The 22,987-nt window shown below is 42.0% G+C and overlaps 1 protein-coding gene across 39 annotated transcripts in view; it reads left to right on the forward strand.

Moving 5' to 3' along the window:
• The window catches only part of FHIT (fragile histidine triad diadenosine triphosphatase), a 997,853-nt gene that overhangs the window by 307,941 nt on the left and 666,925 nt on the right, over nt 1–22,987 (forward strand). For 7 of the 39 annotated variants that reach the window (XM_039481751.1, XM_039481720.1, XM_039481709.1 and 4 more), the window contains exon 1: nt 13,009–13,235. The exons of the other annotated variants lie outside the window; for them this stretch is intronic. The gene's annotated coding sequence lies outside the window, so the exon portion shown is untranslated. Of the gene's footprint in view, nt 1–13,008; nt 13,236–22,987 lie in introns of those variants that run through there. 39 annotated transcript variants of the gene reach the window in all.

Below are 22,987 nucleotides of genomic sequence, written 5' to 3' on the forward strand. Positions count from 1 at the left end.
CAGTCATAAAGGCACAGCGTATCCAACAGTGCAACAATTCAGTAGTTTGCTCACGTAGATTGTTTTTTACATCTGTTTAAGGTGGGGAGATCTGAAGAGCAGCAGCAGCAGCGGGCAAATGTAGCAAGAGACTTAATTATCCAATCACTGCATGTTTATTAAAAAGAAGCTAGGTGGTGGATTTAAATCCCTGCACCACTCTCAACCGAAAGGCTCCCTCCCTCAGTTTGATTGTTATTTTACTGCACAATAAAGCATGATGGGGCGGTAAGAAATTATTTATTGATACCTAAAGCTTCCTTCCACAAAGATAATTGAAATCAGCTGATCAATATAATTGTGTTGCCAGATGTTATGTTAGGGGGAGAGTGTTACTGCTGCGGTCTCCTTTGTGGCCAAAGAGAATTTACTAGCAACCACAGAGAAAACTTCCAAGTTTGAAGTCTAGCGCCCAGCAAAGTTGTTTGTCGCTTGAAACTTAATGATCAATTAACCTGTCTAATGATGATTTCCCCAATATTTGAGCAGAAGTTGCTTTAAAGGGGCTCCATAAACTCAAAAATCACATTACCTAGTATTATATCAAGTATCATCTGTCCCTAAGCCACGACGCGTGGGTGTGTTGCTATAACCAAAAGGGATTAGGGAAAACCCTTTTTCTCTATTATTTGTCTGTTTACTTTGTGCATTTGACAGGTCTTAGTGCCTAGGCAGCTTCACTGTATAATCAGTTTGTCACTTTCTCCTGTTGTTGTTTGTTTTTTTTGTGAGTCTTTCATTAGTCAAGAGGGAAAACACCTTTTAAAAATAGGAAAATATAATTGTAAAACAAGAAAAATTGGCCTGGGGTCTCAGAAGCATGTATAAAACTCCTTTTTAAAAATCTTGATGGGATTTCAAATTGATGGCCTCTCTTTAAAGCCCAGTAAGGTTGGCGTACTTAAAGGTGAGTTTGCTTTTCATCATAATTTCTTGATTTTGGTAGTTTAGTATGTTAACACTTTAAAAATTCATTGTGTTGACACTTAGTAAACTGCCAGCTCAAATATGCTTTACAATGTAGTTTCATTAGCTTTTTATTTTCTATTTATCTGCGGAGCCAGATTCATCATATGAATAACATATAAATCAAAATATGGAATAAGCGAGCCTTAATCCACTTTACAAATTAAGCTAATTCAGAATAGAACGCTCTTATTCCAGATCAATAGAAAATGAATCAAGAATACCTGTTCTGCTTTAAATTTGCATCCGACCTTCATCTGAATTAACCCTCTGTGGACAAGTCCTAAATATCATTTTTAGCTAAAATCTAGTGTAGATAACTGATACCACATGTCATGGTTCAGGACTAGCTGCACCTTGTGATCCAAAACAGCCTCTACAGAACTAAGTGTTGTTTAATCTCAACGTTAGGAACAAAGCATAACAAGAGAAAAAGGATTCTGAACACCATATGTCTGCACACCTTACTCTTTCCTAGAGATGTAAGCAGGACTAGTTTATCCCAGACACGCCCACCTCAGGGGTTCAGTCTGCTCCCCAGTTGTGCTTTGGGGGCTGTTTTTATCATCCCCAACGTTCTTTGTTCTAGATTCCTTCCTCCCCCTCTCCCACTCTAAGCCAAACTACTGGTCTCAGCATGGTCAGATATAAAATTTCACAACATGTACTGTCCTTTAAGCATCACTTAATGGGGCTATTTGAAGCTATGTCCACTTTCCCATGTATATGCAGTTACCTCCTTTGGGAATTAATACTGATATAACACACCAAACATACAATAGTCAGAAAACACAGCAGGCATCTCCCATATCCTTCAATCCAAACATCTCCTGCTATCGGGGGACTGTGTCTTCCAGTGGCATGGGGATGGACTCGATAGAACAGCTCTATCTTCAACCTTGGTCACCAGTTTGTAATGGGTGGATGCTCCCTGTCCTTCAGCTGATAGGCAGCAAAGCCAGACATTTTGGGCTCCTTTTGTCTGGCTTCCTGTTCATTTTCTCCCTACCTATCTTGAAGGCAAGTTGCAGCAGCTTGGGGATTGTCACTTCTTAATGACAGAAATGTGCTTGAATGAGGGCACGAGAAAGAAAATGCCCAAACCACGGCTCTGCCTTTTTGATTGTTGCCGGACCTTTCTGCCAAGTGTGCATGGAGAAGTGCATGGCGGAAAACAGTAGATTTTAGCCAAGAGATGTCAGTTCCTTATTAAAAGTTAAAACCAAGCATACTCAGGGGTCTTTCCGTGGTCACAGTGCCTGGACACTGGAATGAAAGACTGTACTTAGAGGTGGGTGACTCAGAAGATCTACCTAAATCCTCCCCTGTTTAGAGCCAAGAGAAGGAAAAGACAGCACGCATACAACTGTAAAGAGTCTCGCATCACAGGTCACATTCGATAGACTTGCCCGCAGACCAGCAGGATTCTGGCTCCTCAAGGAGGATCGCAGGCAGGCAGCAAGGGCAATCTCTTGCAGTGACCCCTCCGGTCTTCTTGCCCAAACTCACTGCCCAGTAGCTTTCCCCTGTGAAGAGAAAAGGGAGGTCAGCAAGAACTCTGCAGAGCAGCAGCTAGTTGGCCCTACGTGTCTTCTCTCCTCAGTAGAACCTGCACACTTCCTTGTCTTCAGACTGAAGATGAGGTTTTTCAAAGCTGCCAAAGTCTCATGGAGAGTGAACAGGCCCTACGCTCCGAAGTCATTCAGGCAGTTCTGAAAATGTCACCCTGAGAGTTCTTATTGGGTATTTCCTTATTTTTTCCTGATCCTTTCCTTTCTCCTTGGGATAGCAGTTTGTGTTCCCTTTCCAGGGGTTGCTAGACAGATCCCATCCATTGTGAACTGGTTTCCAACAGTATAGAAATAAGCATTTTTACCTGTTAATTTGTTTCCCACTTTGAGGGACACCATGTTATAACTGCCCCAGGGTGCAGATCAGTTTGGTTTGTTAAAATAAGTAACAGTTCTGTTCAGCTATGACGCAGTTCCTTGTGCCCTTTATTATAAAGGGTGCTCAGTGATTTGTTATGAAGTGCTACATGGATGCTTTGTTGTTGGCAGTACGCCACAGGAGATGTGGGAGGGACAGGAATCCAGACAGAAGGGACCTGACTAGTGACTGGTTCTTGAAAGCTGGTCTCTCTCACCAACAGAAGTTGGTTGAATAAAAGCTATCACCTCACAAAGCTCTCTCTCTCTCATGACTGGTTCTGTCAGCTATCAGTCTAGTGCAGGAGGCTGAGGCTGATGCACGTTAGTGCAGAACCCAGATTGGAAGGTCAAAATTCTTCTTCTTCCATTTCTGACTCCTGCGACTCCCTTATGGCTTCTGGATTTGTGAGGTAGGAAGTCTCTTTCCTGCAAATTCCAAGCTCAGTGATTTGTCACAAAAAAATCACTGTTGTTATAAATTAGGCTGTGTGAACCTTGAGGGTTTCAGAAAGGGCTTGAGAGAAACCCCCTGCTGTTTGCTTAGCAAGAACTAGAAGTGAACCAACTCTTACAGTCATTTGGGGGGGAGGGGGTGTTGAGTTACATGCATTTGAGCTTTCTTCCAGGATGGTGGGGGTTAGAAGGCAGCTTCTGTGGGTGGGCTGGCTAAAGGGAGGTTGGTCCACCAGTGTCCCAGGTGTCTGAACAAACTCAGTCCATGTTTGCCCTCTGAAGGTACTTGCTGTAGTACTGATCTGCTCACTACAATATTAAAAGTAACATTAAATTTATTCCAGAGGGCCTTTTGGTATCCTAGGGTTGGTCCCTTTGTACTGAGGGATTCCCCTCTTCCCTCCTTGGTCTGTCATTCTTGAGCACCTGTTGCTGAAAGAACGCTGCTATGGAAAGGTGGGTTTTACAGAGAGCTCTGAAAAAGGTTGAGTCAGGCCACATTCTGATCTCCTATGGCAGGGTGTTCTGCCACAAAGGCCTCTGTCTCATGGGAAGTTCACTCTGGGCACTTCACTGTCCCCACTGAGCTCAGTTCTCTCCAGGGGTCACAGAATGAGAGTGAGTGCGTCTGGGTGGAAGCCTGGGGGAAGTGAGTGGAAGGTGCAAATCACTGGTGATGTGCTTTCACTGTCAGTTCGGCTCCCCAGGTGAGTTTCTGAGTGTTACACAAACTGAGCTTTGAGTAGCTCCAGGTACAGACAGTTACAATAGCCCACCCTTGAGCTGAGAAATGCCTCGATCACAGTTGCTAGGGCGTCATTCAAGAGAAATGGACAGAGCCTTCTGACACTCTGAAGGTGGAAGGAGACATTTCTTGTTAGTGTTTTTACATGTCTGCCAAGGAACAGAGACCGTACTCTTGCTTTGAGTTTTCTACTTTAGTACATGGGACTGGGTGGGTGATTGTCCCTTTTGTTAACCATGCCAACTAGTGAATCTTTTGGCGATACTTTCTAAGTCAGCCATTGGTGGAGCTTGAGGCAGTTAATAACTGGCAGTTGAAGTGGATGACTCAATATCTTTGTTGGCCAAGGCTCTGGACTCAGCGCGTCCCAGCCATTCATGCGTTACACAAGAAATTGTCCAGCTTTCAGTTCCTACAATTCACTTGAATCATTTTTTTTTAAATGGTGATGGATGCCTTTGTTATCACATGTGAATTTTCCTCTCGGAACAACCACGCAGTCTCACTTATCTCCACTTGGCTATGATGGCAATCTACTGCTTGGTCCAAATTATGCATAAGAAAATATTTCTCTGACCATTCAGAGACATGGGGGGGAACCCTGACAAGAGCTGCCATGAAGTTGTAATCTGCTTCTCTCGCCTTCAGGGAGGATTAGCTGTATCAAATTATTCCTTTGGAATAGTTACTCTGGCTTTTCTATCTGCCTCGCCCCCATGTTTCTTGGTTAAAAATCTAAGCAGTATTAACATTTTGATGTACAGGTTTCTCTTGAGGGATAATTCCCATATTATATTGGAAAACTGTGGCTTTCCCAAAGCAGGGAGAGACAGCAAAGCGAGTTAGTGGGTTTATTCAAATTTCTGTTATATTGCATGTTTCCTTCTGCGGCTCAAAGTGTCCAGGCTTCCAAATACAGATGGCAGTGGGGGACAGAATTGTTTCCCGCATCCCCTGTAGTGGTTTTCATGTACGAGTGATAAAATAGTGTCAATAGCATTGCAACAGTTGGTTCTGCTACCTTGCTTGGAGGGTAGTAGGGAGAAAGAGAGAAATACGATTCAGCCTTTTACGTAATTTAAAGGCAAAGTAGGGTGTGTGAATGCAATGGTGAGGTTTAAGTATCACTCAAGTCAAGGGATTCCCCAGGTTAAGGTTGTTTTAACAATATTAACTCAGCCATGTTGCACAATAAGACACTAAACAAGGAGACTGTTGGAAATGCTTCATTGAGGGAGCAAGATTAACTTTGGGGATTAACTGAATCTGGACACTTAGCATTTCAACCATAGTGTTGTATTAATGCGAGGAGGTGGCTCTGCACTTGCTTGCTCAGGAAATTTGAGGTTTGATGTGTAAAGGCTTCTGGTCTGGCAGATCTGGCCTCTGCAGAGTTTAGGGGCTCCACTTACTCTGAGCACTGCCTCCTCTGATGGGCCTTGTTCTTGGCCCTGCAATAATTAGTTGCTGCAATAGACTTCAAAGGGCATCTTGCTGAAGTTAAGACCACAGGATTTGGCTTCGAAATAGAAATCATCAACTTGGCATTTAAAACTGTTCAGTTTCCATCAGAGGTGTAGTGTCCTGTATCGGGGCTTCCTTAACATGTGTAGCCTTTACATTCATTGAAATTCAAAAGTTAAATTGCAAGTGTCAGAAATTGCTGAGTTTAAACAGTTGTCACTTTAAACTACTAACTGCATTCCCAGAGAGTAGTTATCAGTGGTTCACAGTCATTCTGGAAGAGCATAATGAGGGGGGTCCCACAGGGATCAGTTCTGGGTCCAGTTCTGTTCAATATCTTCATCAATGATTTAGATAACGGCATAGAGACTACACTTATAAAGTTTGCGGATGCTACGAAGCTGGGTGGGGTTGCAAGTGCTTTGGAGGATAGGATTCAAATTCAGAATGATCTGGACAAACTGGAGAAATGGTCTAAAGTTAATAGGATGATGTTCAATAAGGACAAATGCAAAGTACTCCATTTAGGAAGGAACAATTAGTTGCACACATACAAAATGGGAAATAACTGTTTAGTGTCATCTGCAAACTTGCTAAGGGTGCAGTCCACACCATCCTCCAGATTGTTAATGAAGATATTGAATAAAACCGGCCCCAGCACCGACCCTTGGGGCACTCCACTTGATATCGGCTGCCAACTAGACATGGAACCATTGATCACTACCCGTTGAGCCTGACCATCTAGCCAGTTTTCTATCCACCTTACCATCCATTCATCCAGCCCATACTTCTTTAACTTGCTGGCAAGAATACTGTGGGAGACTGTATCAAAAGCTTTGCTAAAGTCCAGAAATAGCACATCCACTGCTTTCCCCTCATCCGCAGAGCCGGTTATCTCGTCATAGAAGGCAATTAGGTTAGTCAGGCGTGACTTGCCCTTGGTGAATCCATGCTGACTGTTCCTGATCACTTTCCCCTCCTTTAAGTGGTTCAGGATTGATTCCTTGAGGACCTGTTCCATGATTTTTCCAGGGACTGAGGTGAGGCTGACTGGCCAGTAGTTCCCTTTTTTAAAGATGGGCACTACATTAGCTTTTTTCCAGTCATCCGGGACCTCCCCCGATAGCCATGATTTTTCAAAGATAATGGCCAATGGCTCTGCAATCTCATCAGCCAACTCTTTTAGCACCCTCGGATGCAGCGCATCTGGCCCCATGGACTTGTGCTCGTCCAGCTTTCCTAAATAGTTCTGAACTACTTCTTTCTCCACAGAGAGCTGGTCACCTCCTCCCCATACCGTGCTGCAGAGTGCAGCTGTCTGGGAGCTGACCTTGTCTGTGAAGACAGAGGCAAAAAAAGCATTGAGTACACTAGCTTTCTCCACAAGTACGCTAGCTTTCTCCACAGAGAATGTTCCAATGTTCTCAGACATTTGCAAATGATTTTTCCTTAAACAGCAGACGAGCCCCATGGTGCTGCTTCCTCCCTTGTTCCTTTTAAGCAAAGTGGGATCAGAAGGAAAGCCTTGTGGGCGTACATCTGTGAGGAACCAATTGCAAGTGCCTGCCATAGGGTCACAGCTGGAAATAATTTGAGAATTTTAGCTTGGATGGACACTGATGACTGATTACAGTAGGGAAATGCCTTCAATGAGTATCTATGGAAGTTTTAATTTTTCTGCTAAAGTTTCTGGGCCAAATTGTCCTGGTGTAAATCAGTGTAGCTTCCCAATTTGGCCCTGTACTTTTAAATTCATTTAACAAGAGTTGAGGCTAAGGGGAGAGATTTGAGCTGTTACTGGTAATTTGTACGGAGATTCCCCAGGTATTTCACAGAAATCCATTTAATAAAATGATTATGCAAACCAAATCTCTGAAACGCCGTACTGGGAGTCAAACTTAAACCCTTGCTCTTTTAAGACAAAGGCACTTCTTCGGTGTTTGAGATACCAACGGCACGTTGTTTGGATGACGGGGTATAATGCACAAGGTTCAATAGTTTCACATTACTGAAGGGCCCACTATTTTTGATTAAGCACGTTTGGTTAAGGTTTATTAAATCTGGTAAATACTTTTAAGCTCTTGGCTATAAGCTTTGATAATGTTTTACTGTCAAGGTTAGTAAGTGAAATAGGGTGGCATGGTGCTGGGAACAAAAGTGCCTTAGCTTTTTCTAGAATGATTGAGGGTTAGGGAGGCCCTTAAAACACTTAATGGGCTGAACAACTTAAGTAATTTTGGCTCCTCTGGAATTGTAGTCAGCCAGGTAGATTGCGCATCTTTCAGCGACTCTCAGGCGGGAAAATGTTTCAGTGCTTGCTTGTTTCCCCATTTGTCCCCTTTCTAACCACCTCCGTTACAACTATGTACCATGGAGCTGACATGTCTAAATGTGGTCCATGGTCAAAGAGCATGTGTTTCAGGTCTGCTGAGAGCTAAAGTACTTGGTCCTGCTTAATTGTCAGTTGCTAAACTTTGTTAAGAGACAGCTTAAAATGTATTAAAATACCTTCCTAACATTACACTCCCATATGCAAATTACACCTCCAAATTAATGTATTTTTATTTCAATAGTATCTAGGAACTCCAATCAGGATTTGGGCTCAATTGTGCTAGGCACTGTACAAGCACACGAAAAGGCAATCCCTGACCCGTAGAACTTGCAGTCCAAACAAACAAAGCAGATGAAGACAAGGAAAGGAGAGTAACTGGGCTAGTGGGGGGGGGGGGCAAAGAACATGTTAGTTCTGCTATTTTTTTTTAAACTCTGAAATTGGATGTTTCTTGAGAATCCAGGAGCTGCTTAAGGATCCAGAAACACATCTAAATTATGAATATATTGGACTAAAAGTTGGCAACTTCCTCTGATGGTAAGGGGACCTCGAGAATTCAGCATCCGTACAGCATCAGCAACCTCTGGCCTGCTTTCCTCCACTGTGACTGCAAGAACCTAAGGGAAAGGAAATTAAAGCCCGACTTCCCCATCTGCCCTGCAATATGCACAAAATTACATGTTTTTGCTCATCATTTCATATTGTGTTTAAAAACAAAGACTGATTTAGCTTCTGTCATTGCCAGTGTATGCTTTTGATTGCTGATTCTCAGTACCCAACGAGGGTTCTTGCTTGGGGTCCTGCTCATCCCAAGGCTGGCCCTGCATATTAAACTACTTGTTTTAAGATGTATAACTTCTTTATACTACAGTCTGTGTCTGTGTTATAATGAGCCTAAAAGAGTCCTATTGTGATTCAAGGGAGAAAAATACAAGAACATGAGACACTTTTGCAACAGAAGAAGTCCATTCTCTCCCTCGTGCCATCTTCTTTTAAGCATTATCTTCATCCAACCTTGCTGCCCCTCCATCAGCAGGCTAAAATCGACTTTGTCTCTGAATTACATCTGTGTCAGTTCAATGACACATTCTATGTGTTTATTATTATTAATATGAAACAGATATGCACGAGTCCCCGGTCTTGATTACATTTTCCAATATTTAGATTAGTTCTAATTTCTTTTTTTAACCTTTTACCAATGTGTAAAATATCTGTCTCAACTTTATCAGTCCCTGTAATCATTTGGGGAACTTCTCAGGTCACCAAAACGTCGTCTGCTTTATAACAAAATAGGTCTGATTCTCAAGATGTGATTTCTCTTTGCTTTTCTCTGCTACAATTTCTCAAAACAATAGTATCCTCCTTGTGGAACAGTGGTCAGAAACACACAGATAATTCCAGATGGGATCTAAAAAAATAAATCAAAAGTAATATTTATCAGCTTTTTGTTTTCCGTGCCATCCCTCTTCCAATACTGTGCAATGTAGTATCTTGCCTTTACCTTATGCATCTAAGAGAGATTTTTGTACCCACGCTGAACCATTTAACTGGCTAATGTGATTGGAGCATCTGTCTCCTTTGTTAGAGCCTAGCTGTAAGGAACCCTGCCATGTATTCTGTTATAAAGAGCAAAAGGAAGATGAGGTGGTAGGGTTTAAGAAAAGAGAAGGTGGATTTACAAACAGCAGCCATTTGTGGATTTGTTTCTATCTTTGCAGAGATTACAAAGTTTACATTTTCATTTCCACTGTTCTCAATATAAAAGGCCTGAGGAATGGATTACTGCAGTATTTGCTGCATTGTTTTTTTACATTGGGTCATCTTGAATGTTAATTGCATGGAAGCATTAACTGCTTTAAAAAATAAAATCTATTATGGTTGAATCTGAACCAAATGTATCACCTGGCCTAAAGGGACTAAGACCAGATGAAGAGATACAAGTTGGTCTTTTCTAGCAGGCTTACATTATAGTTGAAGTTCATTTGAAGCCAGAAAATTCATTTTAAATGAATTCCTTTTCAAGGTGGTAATAGAATAACATGCGGTACAAATCTGACATCTAACTCAGTGTGAAAGTGAATGTGACAGAAGGGCTGGATCCATAAAAGTAGTTGCTTTCATGAGATTCACACTTTATAGCCTCCAGGTACAGAAGCAGGAAAATAAATAGCAGGATAGATACTTTCCCATTGTTAATGAGGCACACTGAGTCTGGGGTACAAGGCCATTTCTGTTTCATGCAGCTAGAAAAGTAGAGTGGTGATTGGCAATGAATATCTAGCCCTCCTTTTGCACACGTAAAATCTTCCCCTAAGTTGACGCCATTCTTTTTCATCTGCAGCTTTCTCCCTTATGTCTGTGTTCTCCAATGCATCTTTTGTACCTTTTCTCATCCTCCTAAATAGCCGCTTGTGCTGTGTTCTGTCTCTCTTCTCTTCTTTTCCTTCTGTTATGAGTTTGGTAAGGCTGACTTGACAAGAACGAGAAAGAAGGGATTGGCAGCATCCGGTATGGTGTAGAAACTGCTGTTATCCCAGAATGTGACTGGAGTGACAAACAAAGCTGCATAACCTTACGGAACTGCTCTCCAGGGGCTCTAACTGACACAGGGGCCAGCACAGATTAACCCAGGGAATCGGGGAGCTGTGCAAACTACCCGAGCAGATCTCTGGACAGGGTACAGTTCAGGCCTTACATTGTATAAAAACTTAACCCCAGTGTCAACTTTTCAAGATCAGGAGAACAACATTCTTTATCATACATGTTGTTCCTGACATCATTTTACGTCAAATTAATTTGTCTAAAATTCTCTTGCAGCATATTATAGAAAAGATGCAGCCCATTGGAATTAGAGAGGTCCAGTGAGGATGATCAAAGAACTTTCTTCTAGGCAGGAGGCATCTGTTTGTGGCACGTACTCAAAGTCTGATTTCAGCAATGTAATTAACTCTTGGGCGTGATGAGAAGAGATGTGAATGCCACACTTGTGCAATCTCCTAGCTTGCTTCGCTGATTTACATTCTTACTTTGTTTGCACATTCAATCTGGAAGCATCTGTTGAGATCTTTTGCTTTATCTTTTTTGAATGATTTTTAAAAAAAGAAAACACCAGAAAACAGACAGAACCAACCCCACCCTCTTTCCCCCGCAACAATAACCAAAAACAAATTCAGCAAAATGCAAATAAATAGAGGCAAATGAGATTTGTGGATGGCAAATAAAGGGTTTTATTTTGTTTTTGTGCAGTGTGTCCTAAAGCTTTCAATGGCACCTCAGGTGTGTTGTGTAATATGTACTCTGCAGCATTTTCCAAGAACTGATTTCAAAATTTCTTTGTGATTAGCAAACAGTCTCAGTGGAGAGTGCCTTTTTCAGTTGGTAATAAAACTACTGCAGCACTCCCAGGGGGAATCAGTTTTATGAAAGAGACAATTGTGGGTGAAGCGCGTCTACTGTTTCTGGCACCTACACCCCTGTCTAGATGCAATATGCAAGAATAAACATTTCAAGGCAAGGCGATTTAGTTAATTTGCTGTTCGGTCATATTGCACTTCTAAATGTTCACATCTTCTTGGGAGTTATACTTCTCCTTTTAGAGCATTGTTTTGTTCCTTTGCCTTTGATTTTATTTTTTTAAAGAGAACTACAAAGGCAAAATCAGTGATGTTTTATAGGTCCTTTATACTTGTATACTGTTAGAATAAAGTGTGTCTCAAACATGTCGTCTGTCATGAGGTTGAACTGTAAATACACAGAGATGCTTGATTTGTTTCTCATATTGATAACTGTCTTCTGAATAACCGGAAAAACTTTCTTTATCATAAATGATCCTGTCAATTTTTTAAAATAAAAACTTAACCTAGTATTGAAATGATGTTCAATTGATCTCTTTATGAACCTTTTTGAAGGATCAGCACCTTGGCATTTTACACTGTTAGGGCAGTGTAGCCAAGGATTGTTGTTTGTTACAGTGGTGACCATAAAAATGTCTGCCCAGAGGAGTATTTGAAGTACTATATTTGCTGCTTATTTTATACGTAGGGGAATAGTAGATGTTAAGGATAGGAGACAATAATATTCTGGGATCTCAGTAAGTACTCCTTGTCAGGCGCTGGTAAATGAGGACTATTTATTGATGACCACTGGATTTTATATTATTTGAAATATAAAATGTATATTTTTAAAAGCTTAGCAAAGTCCTTCCATATAATTGTCTCACATGTTCATGTGTGCACTCTGTTTCTCCACCCCCACACCCCCCCAATCTTCAGAGGTGAAGTACCGGCAAGAGCCAGTATACTGTGCCGGACTGGACCGGCTTCTGCGGTGATGATTTAAAGGGCCCAGGGCTCCAGCCTCTGCGGGGAGCCCTGGGCCCTTTAGAGCGCCACCGGAGCTCCGGCAGAGATTTAAAGGGCCTGGTGCTCTGGCCGCTGCGGGGAGCCCCGAGCCTTTTAAAGCGCCGCTGGAGCTCTGGCAGCTGGGCTCCTGCAGTGATTTAAAGGGCCCGGAGCTCTGTGGTGGCCAGAGCCCCGGGCCCTTTAATTCGCCCCGGAGCCCTGGGGCTCCCAGCCGCCTCCTCACCTGGTAGTTCTGGGGTGATTTAAAGGCCCTGGGGCTGCCAGCCACAGCCAGTGCCCCAGGGCCTTTCAATCTTGAGAGGCCCCGCCCCTTCCGATTGAGGCCATGCCCCCGCTCAGGACTCTGGCGTACTGGTAAGTCCTTTAAGTTATTTTCACTCTGCACATCTGAAAATAGAGATGATGCTTTACTGTCTATGTAAGTTGCTTTAGGATATATAAATGAAAAGTGCTATGTAAGAGCTAAGTGGGATGATGTGTAATTTTAAATTGTGTACAAATGCGCCCATATTTATTTATATTATACACATACATGTGCGCATATAATATATACCTCACCCCTGTATTTTAGCTCCAGTGGGGATTGTGGCATTTGTGATATTACCGGCACAGTATGTGCTGAAGTATAATAGCAGAGTGGGTTGGATGAGATGATGCCACAACCATACAACATTCGTAAGGATGACAACATAAAGTTGTCATGGTAACACAGCAAGAGGCAGTCCTGGGATTCTTTTGGGGCTGAGGCTGAGAGGAATAAGTTGAAGACAGACCACAGTTGAGGGACATTGAACATGGTTACTGTTTGAGAAAACTCGTTCTCAAGAGAAAAGACTCTGACTCAATTGGAGATTTAGAATGGAAAAAACAGAGAGGAGACCTACTCCTGAATGATAAAACTAGGAGGGGTGACCAGTGCAAAAGAGCAGCCCGAACTAAGAGAAGTAAATATATTTGTTCCATTATTTAGATAGAATTAAGAAAAGTTTGTATCTTTGTGTATTTGCTAGTAACTTTATATTTTCTGGTATGCTGATACGTTAGGTTTTCCACCCGACATCTTTCCTCTCATTCCTCATATTGTGCTATTAGTGTTGCATGTATACAAACACATTCCTCCTTTGTCTCCCTTGCCCACGTGCCTTGCTACATTTAGTGAAAAGGGCATAAACAGTCTGTATCTGATCACTCTTCAAATCCTGTGATGATTAAATACATAGAGCCATAGAGTTTAAGGCCAGAAGGGACCACCAGATCATCTCTTCTGACCCCTGTAAATACAGTATTTTAATTCTGCCGTGAACACATTGAGAAAAGGTGAATGGTGGCAGAGATCCTTGTCACAGTAACCAGTTAAGGAATTGCCTTATTACAGATGGGTTTCACTAATAAGAACATGCCGGTGACAGCTTTGCTCAAAGTATTTTCTGTTACCAAAACTAATGTGAAGAGAGCTTTGATGCACACGGGAGTCTTCTTGTGATGGATACATTTGAACAGGTGTGTTTGAACATTCCCTTGCTAAATCAAGAAGAGTAGCTGTACGTTCTGTATCTCAAGGATGCTTACATGTCTATGGGGATACATCCTGGACACAGAATAATACAAAGAAGAAGCAGGGACATTGATGTGACTGTTCTAAAGTGTTTCTTTTGGGGCTAGCATCTGTTCTGTGTGTGTGTGTGTCTGAAATGTTTAGCAGCTGTTGTGGTTTACCCAAAGTGTGTAGGAATGGTGGATTTTTTGCTAATTGGATGATTGGTTGATGAAGGACATCAAAGCAAATAGCACCATCACCCAGCTGTCCTAGTGCCGAAGCCAGATAGCACCTACATTTATTTTCTTTTATTTGTTTAGATTTTTAAAATGCAGCCATATTTTAACTCTGAGCATGATAAAGAGCAGCTGGCTACAGCTAAACCTGGGCATGGTGGAGCTGGTTTTGGTATATGTGGGAAACATTTTGAAGAACTAGCTAGCACTCTATCACCACTTCAGTCTGTCTACCCTGTAATCATCTAGATGGCAAATAGTTCTGGGGCTCTTCTGGACATGCCTTGCTACTAGATACTGAAGGAGCAATAATGGCTAGAAATTCTTTCTTCGGCAGCCAGAAGTCTGCACCCGGTGCTGACGGGTATATTCCAGGCTACAGTGATCCATTCATTGGTGACCTCGAGGCTTGACTACTTCAGCACACTGTACCTCGGAATGAAAATGGATGGGTGGGTGTCTTGTACAAGCTTGCCCATTCAACTTCCTACGGTGCAGACAGCTTATTAACCCTAAACTCTGGCTACATACCCAGTCAAGCTAAAGGTTTGTCTTCAAAGCCTTCATTGGACTAGCCCAGGCTACCTTAACATAACTTCCCAGGCTACTTCATAATCTCCATCTCTCATTGTAGCTATGTTTCTTTGGACCAATGGAACTGTCTGTTGGTTGGAGGCAGAATTTCTAGGCAGTTGATAGGCAGTTGTGGATCCGAATACCCGAGACCTTCACCACTTGCAGAATGGAATGTAAAAGCTATTGCTTTGCCCTACCTTTCCCACAGGGATAGTATTTATGACAAACATCTCGCTGAGGCTGTACAGGTAAGGGGCGAAAAAGAGAGAGCGCGAGATTCTTGTGCGTATGGCTTAGACTTTGTAAGGGACACAGAAACCATGGTGATAAGAACTGTGTAAATACTCAGTTATGTAGATCAATGTGATGGTTAAAATTAATTCATATGAATTAGTTTTGCCATTTACTTATATGGGTGAAACCCTGTTAAGATTGTGTATAAAAAGGAATGGATCTTTGATTGGGGTCACTGATTTGGGTGAAAAGTCTGTTGGAAATTACTGGAAAAGACTGAGAATTCAAGATTTGGATATTAAAGGTGAACTCATTTGAAACTGTGAATGCAGTAGTATAGTTTAAATATAACCAAAATGTAATTTAGTTTGTATTTTTAATTATTGACTCAAATACAGCATTTGAAAACCTAAACCCTGCAAAAGAAGAGCGAATACACTTAAGTTAGTTTTGTAGATTTGAGAGCAGATAGCTGATGATAACTCATACCTATGCTAACTACGGTTTATCTTTTACTATAATACATAATATGCAGCATGATTGTGCAGTGGTTTTCTTTCTCATTGGTTGTTAACTTGTCCTGTCCGGTAGTCTTGTTTCTTCTGGGGGGACTGAAGCATTTCCTTTCCCTGATCACTTAGACTAGATTAAGTTTGATAACGTTCTGTTTTTGAAGAATCACTGTTTAGACTTCAGCATCTGTGCATGGTTGATCGTGAGTAGGTACAGGTTGTATTGTATTTTGTCTTTAAGATAAAATCATTCAATAGAATGTTTAAAAGAAACAGGCTGATCTGCTTAATCCTGACTTCTCTTAAATTTTCTTTCCTGAGAGTTAATTGAGATGCCTTTTCACCTTCACTGCCAAAACCAGAGAGATTTCAGACAGGTCAGAGGGATTGAATTGCAAACCCACAGTATCACTATTGCCCTTTAGAATTTTTGGCCTTACGGTCTCTCATAGGTGAGCTTGAGTTTGTAAACGCACACAATTAGCATAACAATAAGCTTAGTTTACTCAGCAGGAGGTGCTGTGTGTACTGTACAATACAGGCTGGAAATGCTGCTACTCCTCTTTGCGGTCATACTGCGTGGTGTCAGACTGCACTGGGCACTTGGAGAGGAGAGCTTGCCACCGCTTTCCTTTTGCGGGGGGAGGGGAAGAGACTAGGAGTGAAGGACCTGGAGAAGTTGGCTCTATGTGCTGCATAGCCCTGCTTGGTGAAGCCAGACAGAACTGTGCGGAGGTAGGGAAGGAAGACTGTGCAAAATAATGAATGGTTTCCAAATAGCGGAGATGGTTTTGGGAGGAAAACAGACATTTTAAGAACAAAACTTACCCCTCCCCCCACTATTGTTTTTGGAACACAAATGTTCAGGGAGAATGAACAGAACCACAGAGTGAACTAATTCTGCTTGAGGTGAGGATGCAAGTTCAAAGGCAGAGCTCTTGTGCTGTTTGAATTTCAGATGAGATAAAGGCAGCAGCCTCCTCAGTGTTGCAGTGTGAAAGCTTACATGGCTCCTTGTGAAAAGCAATTTATTTTAGATTATGGCACAGCAACTATCATTTAAACTGCTAGGGATTGTAATTGAACTCAGAACCCACCTCTCCCTGAACTCTGGGGGCAGTAATAAGTTTACGCAAGCTTGTTCTAAGTAATAGCTATGCCAAACCTTAAAGACAGAAGTGGGAGTTGATGCCAACTCATTGTGCGGCTTCCGTACTGGGGGCCTTATAAAAGGTAGCTTGTACAAAATGTAGTTGGGTTAAATGTATGTATGTGAGTATTTTAATGGCTGCAGGTTTTGCCTATGCTGTTGGTTTCTAACAATAGCTGCAGTAGGAGGAAGCAATTTGGAGGAAACTAGAGAAATACAATTATAGTTGGAGAACTTTTGCATAATTCAATTGATATGAAGGTACAATGTGTCTTTGCAAATAATTAAACACAATGGGACAGATCCTCAGCTGTTGTAAATTTGGTGTAGCTCCATTGAAGTCAATGAGCTGCTGATTCTGATTATTATTAATTGACAAAGAGGAGGAGGTGGTACCCATACAGCCTAGGCATTCTGTACTTCCATTATGTCATAATGGAGCTTTAATTATTGCATTGGAAGAATAATGTGTTGTTTCTTCACAGTTCTTGGCTCCCAGTTGTAAATGAGATCTATTAGTAAGATTCCTCTTTCCTCTGATGGCCTGAATTTTCAAATGGAAACATTCCATTTAAAACAATAAACCGAATAAACAGTAAAGTTTTGATTTCAGTAAAATGTCAGTTTTGTTTTAAATCTTTACCTTTCATCCCTTTCTTGGGAAGCCTCAAAAGCAATCAAAGTCTCTCTGATAGGTTTATATGGAGTAGTGATGCTACTTCACAGGTAACAGAAAACTCCAAGGCTATACATGCATATCGAGTGATAAAAATACAAGCTGATAAAATATTAGACATTTTGTTGTAGTTTATTTTATGTAGCTACATCTGCAGTGTCTTGTTTAGTAAACCCAAATAGCCTGAGCACATTTATTTTCATCTTCATAGCACAAATAGAAGTCATTCTTTTTCTGTTCCCTTTTTTTGCTTAAAGCCCAGCTCAATAGATAAACTCCGTAATTGCATCTGTTGGTTTATTACTGGACATGTGTCAGTAAATTCTGAAATAGTGTTTTATAGAGCCGGTCAGAATTTTCCACAAAACCAAAATGTTGAGTAGAAATATAAGGATTTTGATGACATTTTCATTAAGAAGTTTTCTTCGGTCTGTGGGAAGAAAAGAAGGACTCCAACACTTGATAGCCTGGTGGTTAGGGAACTGACTTGAGTCACAGGAGATCCCTCCTTTGTCTGATTTTGGAGTGGGATGACACCCTGCTCTGAATCAGGCAGAGTAAGGACTTGAACTTGGGTTTCCCACATCCCATGCTAGTGCCCTAACCAGGAGGATATAGTCCAAGCGTAGGCAACCTATAGCATGGGTGCCGAAGGCGGCACACGAGCTCATTTTCAGTGGCACTCACACTGCCCGGGTCCTGGCCACCGGTCCGGGGGGCTCTGCATTTTAATTTTATTTTAAATGAAGCTTCTTAAACATTTTAAAAACCTTATTTACTTTACATACAACAATAGTTTAGTTATATATTATAGACTTATAGAACGAGACCTTTTAAAAACATTCAAATGTATGACTGGCACGCGAAACCTTAAATCAGAGTGAATAACTGAAGACTCGGCCCAGCACTTCTGAAAGGTTGCCAACCCCTGATATAGTCTCTCTCCAGCGTGTGAAAAATTTCAAAAGGTCTTATTTTGTTCCTATATGTAAAACACGTTTCAGAACATCAAAATGTTTTGTGAAGTGGAATTGCTGTTTCCTGGCCAGCCCTGCTGCTCTAGAAATGGATTCCGACCACAGTCGGAGCTTGATCCAAAGCCCATTGAAGTTGATGAAAAGACTCCAATTAACTTCAGTGAGCCTTGGCTCAGGTTCTTATTTCCAGCCCAGCCCATTCATCTCTGTGGGGTGGCAGAGGTCCAGCAGAGCTTGAGCATTAGTGTGACAGTGTAGGGCTGGCCAAGGTTAGGGACTATGTAAACTGGACATTATCTGCATTACTGTTCCGGAGAATGATAAATAAATGGTTCGTTATGGGCAGGCTACCCCTGCTTCTGGATTTTTATAACAGAATTGCCTGTGGCTTCATTATATTTTATTTGTATTGTTATATGTCCAGAAATGCCGAAAGACAACAGAAGATACTTTTGTTAAAGTAGCCTTTCACAAAGCCTAATGCATAACGTTATCATCACTGCGAGTAGAGCCTCTTGACTTGACTTGGGCTGAGGAATAACAGGGAGTAAGAACTCCCCTCATGGCCCTGCATTTTCCACCTGAACCCTGGGACGGGGCACTCAGAAGTAAGCAGGTGCAGTATGCCTGATGACTTCCCTTGCTTCCCATGGGAAGGTGGGTGGTTAGGATTGGTGCCGTGGCTTCATCCCCTGCTCTCCGGCTGGCCAGCATAGTGTGCCATCAGCACCCCTATAGCCCAGTTCCACATTACTTCCATTGCCAGATGGATGCAGGGCAGGAACTGAGGCCTGGTCTACACTAAGGGGGGGGGGGGGGTTGAACTAGGGTACGCAAGTTCAGCTACGCGAATAGCGTAGCTGAACTCGAAGTACCCTAGTTCGACTGACTTACCCATCCAGACGTGGCGGGGTCGAACTCCGCGGCTCCAAGGTCGACTCGGCAGTGGTGGAGTTCCGGAGTCGACCGGAGCGCGCGGGGAGTTCGAAGTATCGCGTCTTGATTAGACTCCGAGAAGTCGAACTCACCGCGTCGACCCGGACGGTGAGTATAGACCTACCCTGAGAGTCACAGGCTATATGATTAACAATGCTTCCTATGGCGGCTACTTGGGTGGTGCAGCTTACATACCATGCCTTGCTCAGAGCTGGGCCTAGAGTCAACATTTCCAGCCCTTGGATGAATTGCAACCTCGAGCAGATCTACTGTTTTTGGATTCTCTGAGTTAATCTGACCCTAATTTAAAAAGTCAAGGAATCCAGAATTGCCCATGCCTCTTAATTTTCAGTACAGTTTGACGATGAATCAGGATGAAATCTCTCTCTGTGTAGGAAAACTAATAATTCTTTGCCATTTTAAAAAGTGCACACAAGGTCTTGGCATTCAGCTTGTCAGGGGATATTGTGCTTTTTAGCTAAGTTAGCAGTCACTGCTTAAAACCTTCTTGCTTGAGAGAACTTAAGACACTGCATGTTATTCCATAAAATAAAGCTGATCTATCCCCCAAAATGCCATTTAATCTCCATACACAGCTTGCACTTGACAGGTCAACCTATTGCAGTGCTTAGAAAAACTCTGTTAAAATATCAAGGTAAATTAATGGATTTGTTTAGAATGAGCTGGCTATTTTGTTCTCCATTTCCCCTGGAAGTTGATAACTTTCTCCCGTCTCTATTTTGCCTTGTCCTTGGCAGGAAGAGGAGTTCTGGCTGCCCTTTCAAACACTGCCAGGAAGTCTGTTTCAGTTACAGTAGTTGGCTGGGGGATGAGCTGGATGCTTTGCCTCACTCCCTAATCTAAACTGTGCTTCCGGTTTTCCTGGTCTAGGAGATCTCTGTGTGTTGACAGGTGACATTAAATGCTGCAATTTAGTGAAAAAATAAAAGTGGAGTTTGACTTGCTCTGATGCAAATGCGTTCAGCGCTAGTTAAAACCAAGCACAGACAATGCGGTCAAAGTAATCGAATGTATCGAATAACCTAATGGACACTGTTGTTTCAAGATAGTTTCCTTCCTTAACACATTAAAAGTGTGTATGCATTTTCAAATGAACTGCACGTGTATAGAGAGCTTTGAGTAGGCAATTTTTAATGAACTAAATAAAATAAGGGGCTATTCTGACATGTATTATTGTAATGGTGATGTACCGGATCTGCCAGGTCTCAAGGACATGCCAGGTCTCAAGGCTACTTTGTGCTTTTTTTGTACGATCCACCATGTTATTTCTAGGGCAACAAAACGATGTGGATTTCTTTTAATTACCTTTGTCAGAATATAGGAATCGTCACACTGGAGCACACTAGTGCATCATCTGGTCCGCAGTCTTGTCTCCAAACAATTTGTACCAGTGCTTCAGAGGGAGGTGTTAAAACCCAGTTAAGTGATAACCTGCCTTTAAGGGAAGGTTTTAAAAATGATTCATTTTAATCTGCAGTTTGGCAGATCCCTCCTGAAAGATCAGCTGTGAGAAAAGCAACATACCGGGTAAAGGGAACAAACATATAAGCAAAGCTGGCCCAAAGAGAAGCAGAGTAGATGGAAGGAAAACGTACTGAAGCCTCCGTCATATGTAGTGTGGAAAAAGAGCTGCTACTGTTATAGATGAGAGAACAGTCTCCTCCCATTTTATAGCTACACATGACTGCGTGCAGGGAAGAACACTTCCCTCTTAACACTTCAGCACTAAAAAACAAATACATGGTAATACCTATGATTAACCTCTGGTTTGCTGGGCATGAAACCACCACCAGAGTTCAGAACTTCCCATTCCTACCCAAAGGGAGATTTTTAACACGGGTGGTGGTTACTGGGCCGTAGAAAGGTGTCAGCCCAAAAGAGACCAGCACCCCGGGAGGTGGAATGCCGAGTTACAGAGCCAGCCGAATTTTCTGTTGGACTGTAGATCTGGGAGCCTTGGGATGATCCTATCCTTTGGGTGTGAAGACTTTGTAAGAAATCCCATGTCTGTTAATTTTGCTTGTGAGGTTTAAGACGGCCAGTGATGACAGTGCTGCATTCCCCAGTGATTTTCTATTCACTGCCTAGGTCAGCACTAGGAGGGAGTTGGGCCCATTGTAAGTGCTGGCAGGTGGAGAGTTTAAGGTATTGTTGCTTTTTGTTCTAGTTATTTCTATTCATCCTTATTCCTAATCTTCTGTTTGTTGGATCTAATAAAGTTTCCCCTTCCTATTTTGCTACTTTGGGGATTGAGATGCTTATTTTATCCCTTGTGCATTGTGTATGTTGTTTGGGAGTAAATATTTTCCCAAGGGACAGTATCCCTGGTGTTGCAGGCACTGGAGGGGGGCCTCCTTGGGTGAAGGCACCAAGTGCCAGGATCCAGAACTCCGAATCCGAGGTGAGAGGGGAGAAGCCACGCCAAGCAGCAAGCAATAGAGAGACCACTAACGCCTGCCTCAGGGCTGGGGTTACACCTGTATTACTATCCAGGCAGTGAAAATATTGGGAAATAGATGGAGACAGAATTAATGAAATCTTCACTTGCACGAGAGTAGAAAAAACAAATGAAAAAGTAAACATGGAGCCTTTTTATTTGTATTTCTTCTTTCTTTCTCTTAAAGCTCATGCATTTTAGTATGTAATATCCAGAAATCTGCGTCTCTCTCCCCATCCCCAAGCTCCTTACTTCTCATAGTCTTGTCACAGCTTAAGGAATGAGTGATTTTTATTTACAAATCAGAGTGAAAGTTTTTTATTTATATTGCTGACTCTGCACAGCTATTGTTGAAAAGACTTAACCACTCTAGTCTTCTGAGTAGCTATAAATGCCTTGGCTGTAATGAAAACAGGACAGACAGAAAAAGAGGGGATTAGTGATAGCAGAGATAACTCCCATCATCTTTTACTTATTTCTTAAGACCTCCTGTGGTACTCTGAATCGAAAAGACTGCCCTAGGTGAAAATATTCGGCGTGTCGGATTATTATGCTCTGCATTTAGCAAGCTTGTCAAATGTGGAAAGTTTTAATAGTACCTGAGAAAACAATTAGTGAATGTTTCCCTATATAGTTTAGGCAAGAAAGCTAATTCAATTTTGGGGATAGACTTGCATGACATGCTCATGTATGCCTGTGTGAGCACTAGTGATTATGGGAGAGGTTGGCTTTCGTGAATGTATAAACACTTGTACAAGTGATTATTATTTGCACCAGTATTTGTTTAAGTGATGAGCACCTGCTCTCTGAAAATCACACCCCTTTAATGTGTTTCATCTTACATAACCAAGAAAGGGAAGCACCCAAAATCGGTAGTCACCTTTGTAAATTTTTCTCTTTCTGAGAGTCCGGTGGTGCTGAAAGGCAGTCTGTCAATAGAATTACACAATGCTTTAATGCAGTTTTTTAGCAGCCTACATAGGAGAAATTGTGGGAGAGATGTAAGAAATCCCCAGAAATCAAACTGTATTAGCTGAAAAAAGCAAAATAGGGGAGGTTTCTACACACACAGTAGGAAGGTAGGATCACTTCTAAAAAGCAAAGACAAAATGAGAAATCAGAGGTGACTGAACCCCTTGATCTGTTTCCCAGAATTCACTAAGTACAAGATGAGGGAGGCAAATGAGGCTGTGAAGGAGTTAACATTCAATAAAGAAAGAGTGAATGAATAAATAACAGAGGTCCAAACTCTTCTCTGGTGGAAAACCATTGATATCACTGGAGAGAGGATTTCAGTGGACTTGCATCCCAGATAAACTTGGCCCAGAATAGAAATCTGCAGCATGAGATACTTGGTCCTGAGTGTACTGAATGAGGGAGTCTCGGATTTTCGATAAATCTTGG

Source organism: Mauremys reevesii, linkage group 7 (genome assembly GCF_016161935.1).
Source record: "Mauremys reevesii isolate NIE-2019 linkage group 7, ASM1616193v1, whole genome shotgun sequence".
NCBI classification, from domain to species: Eukaryota; Metazoa; Chordata; order Testudines; family Geoemydidae; genus Mauremys; species Mauremys reevesii.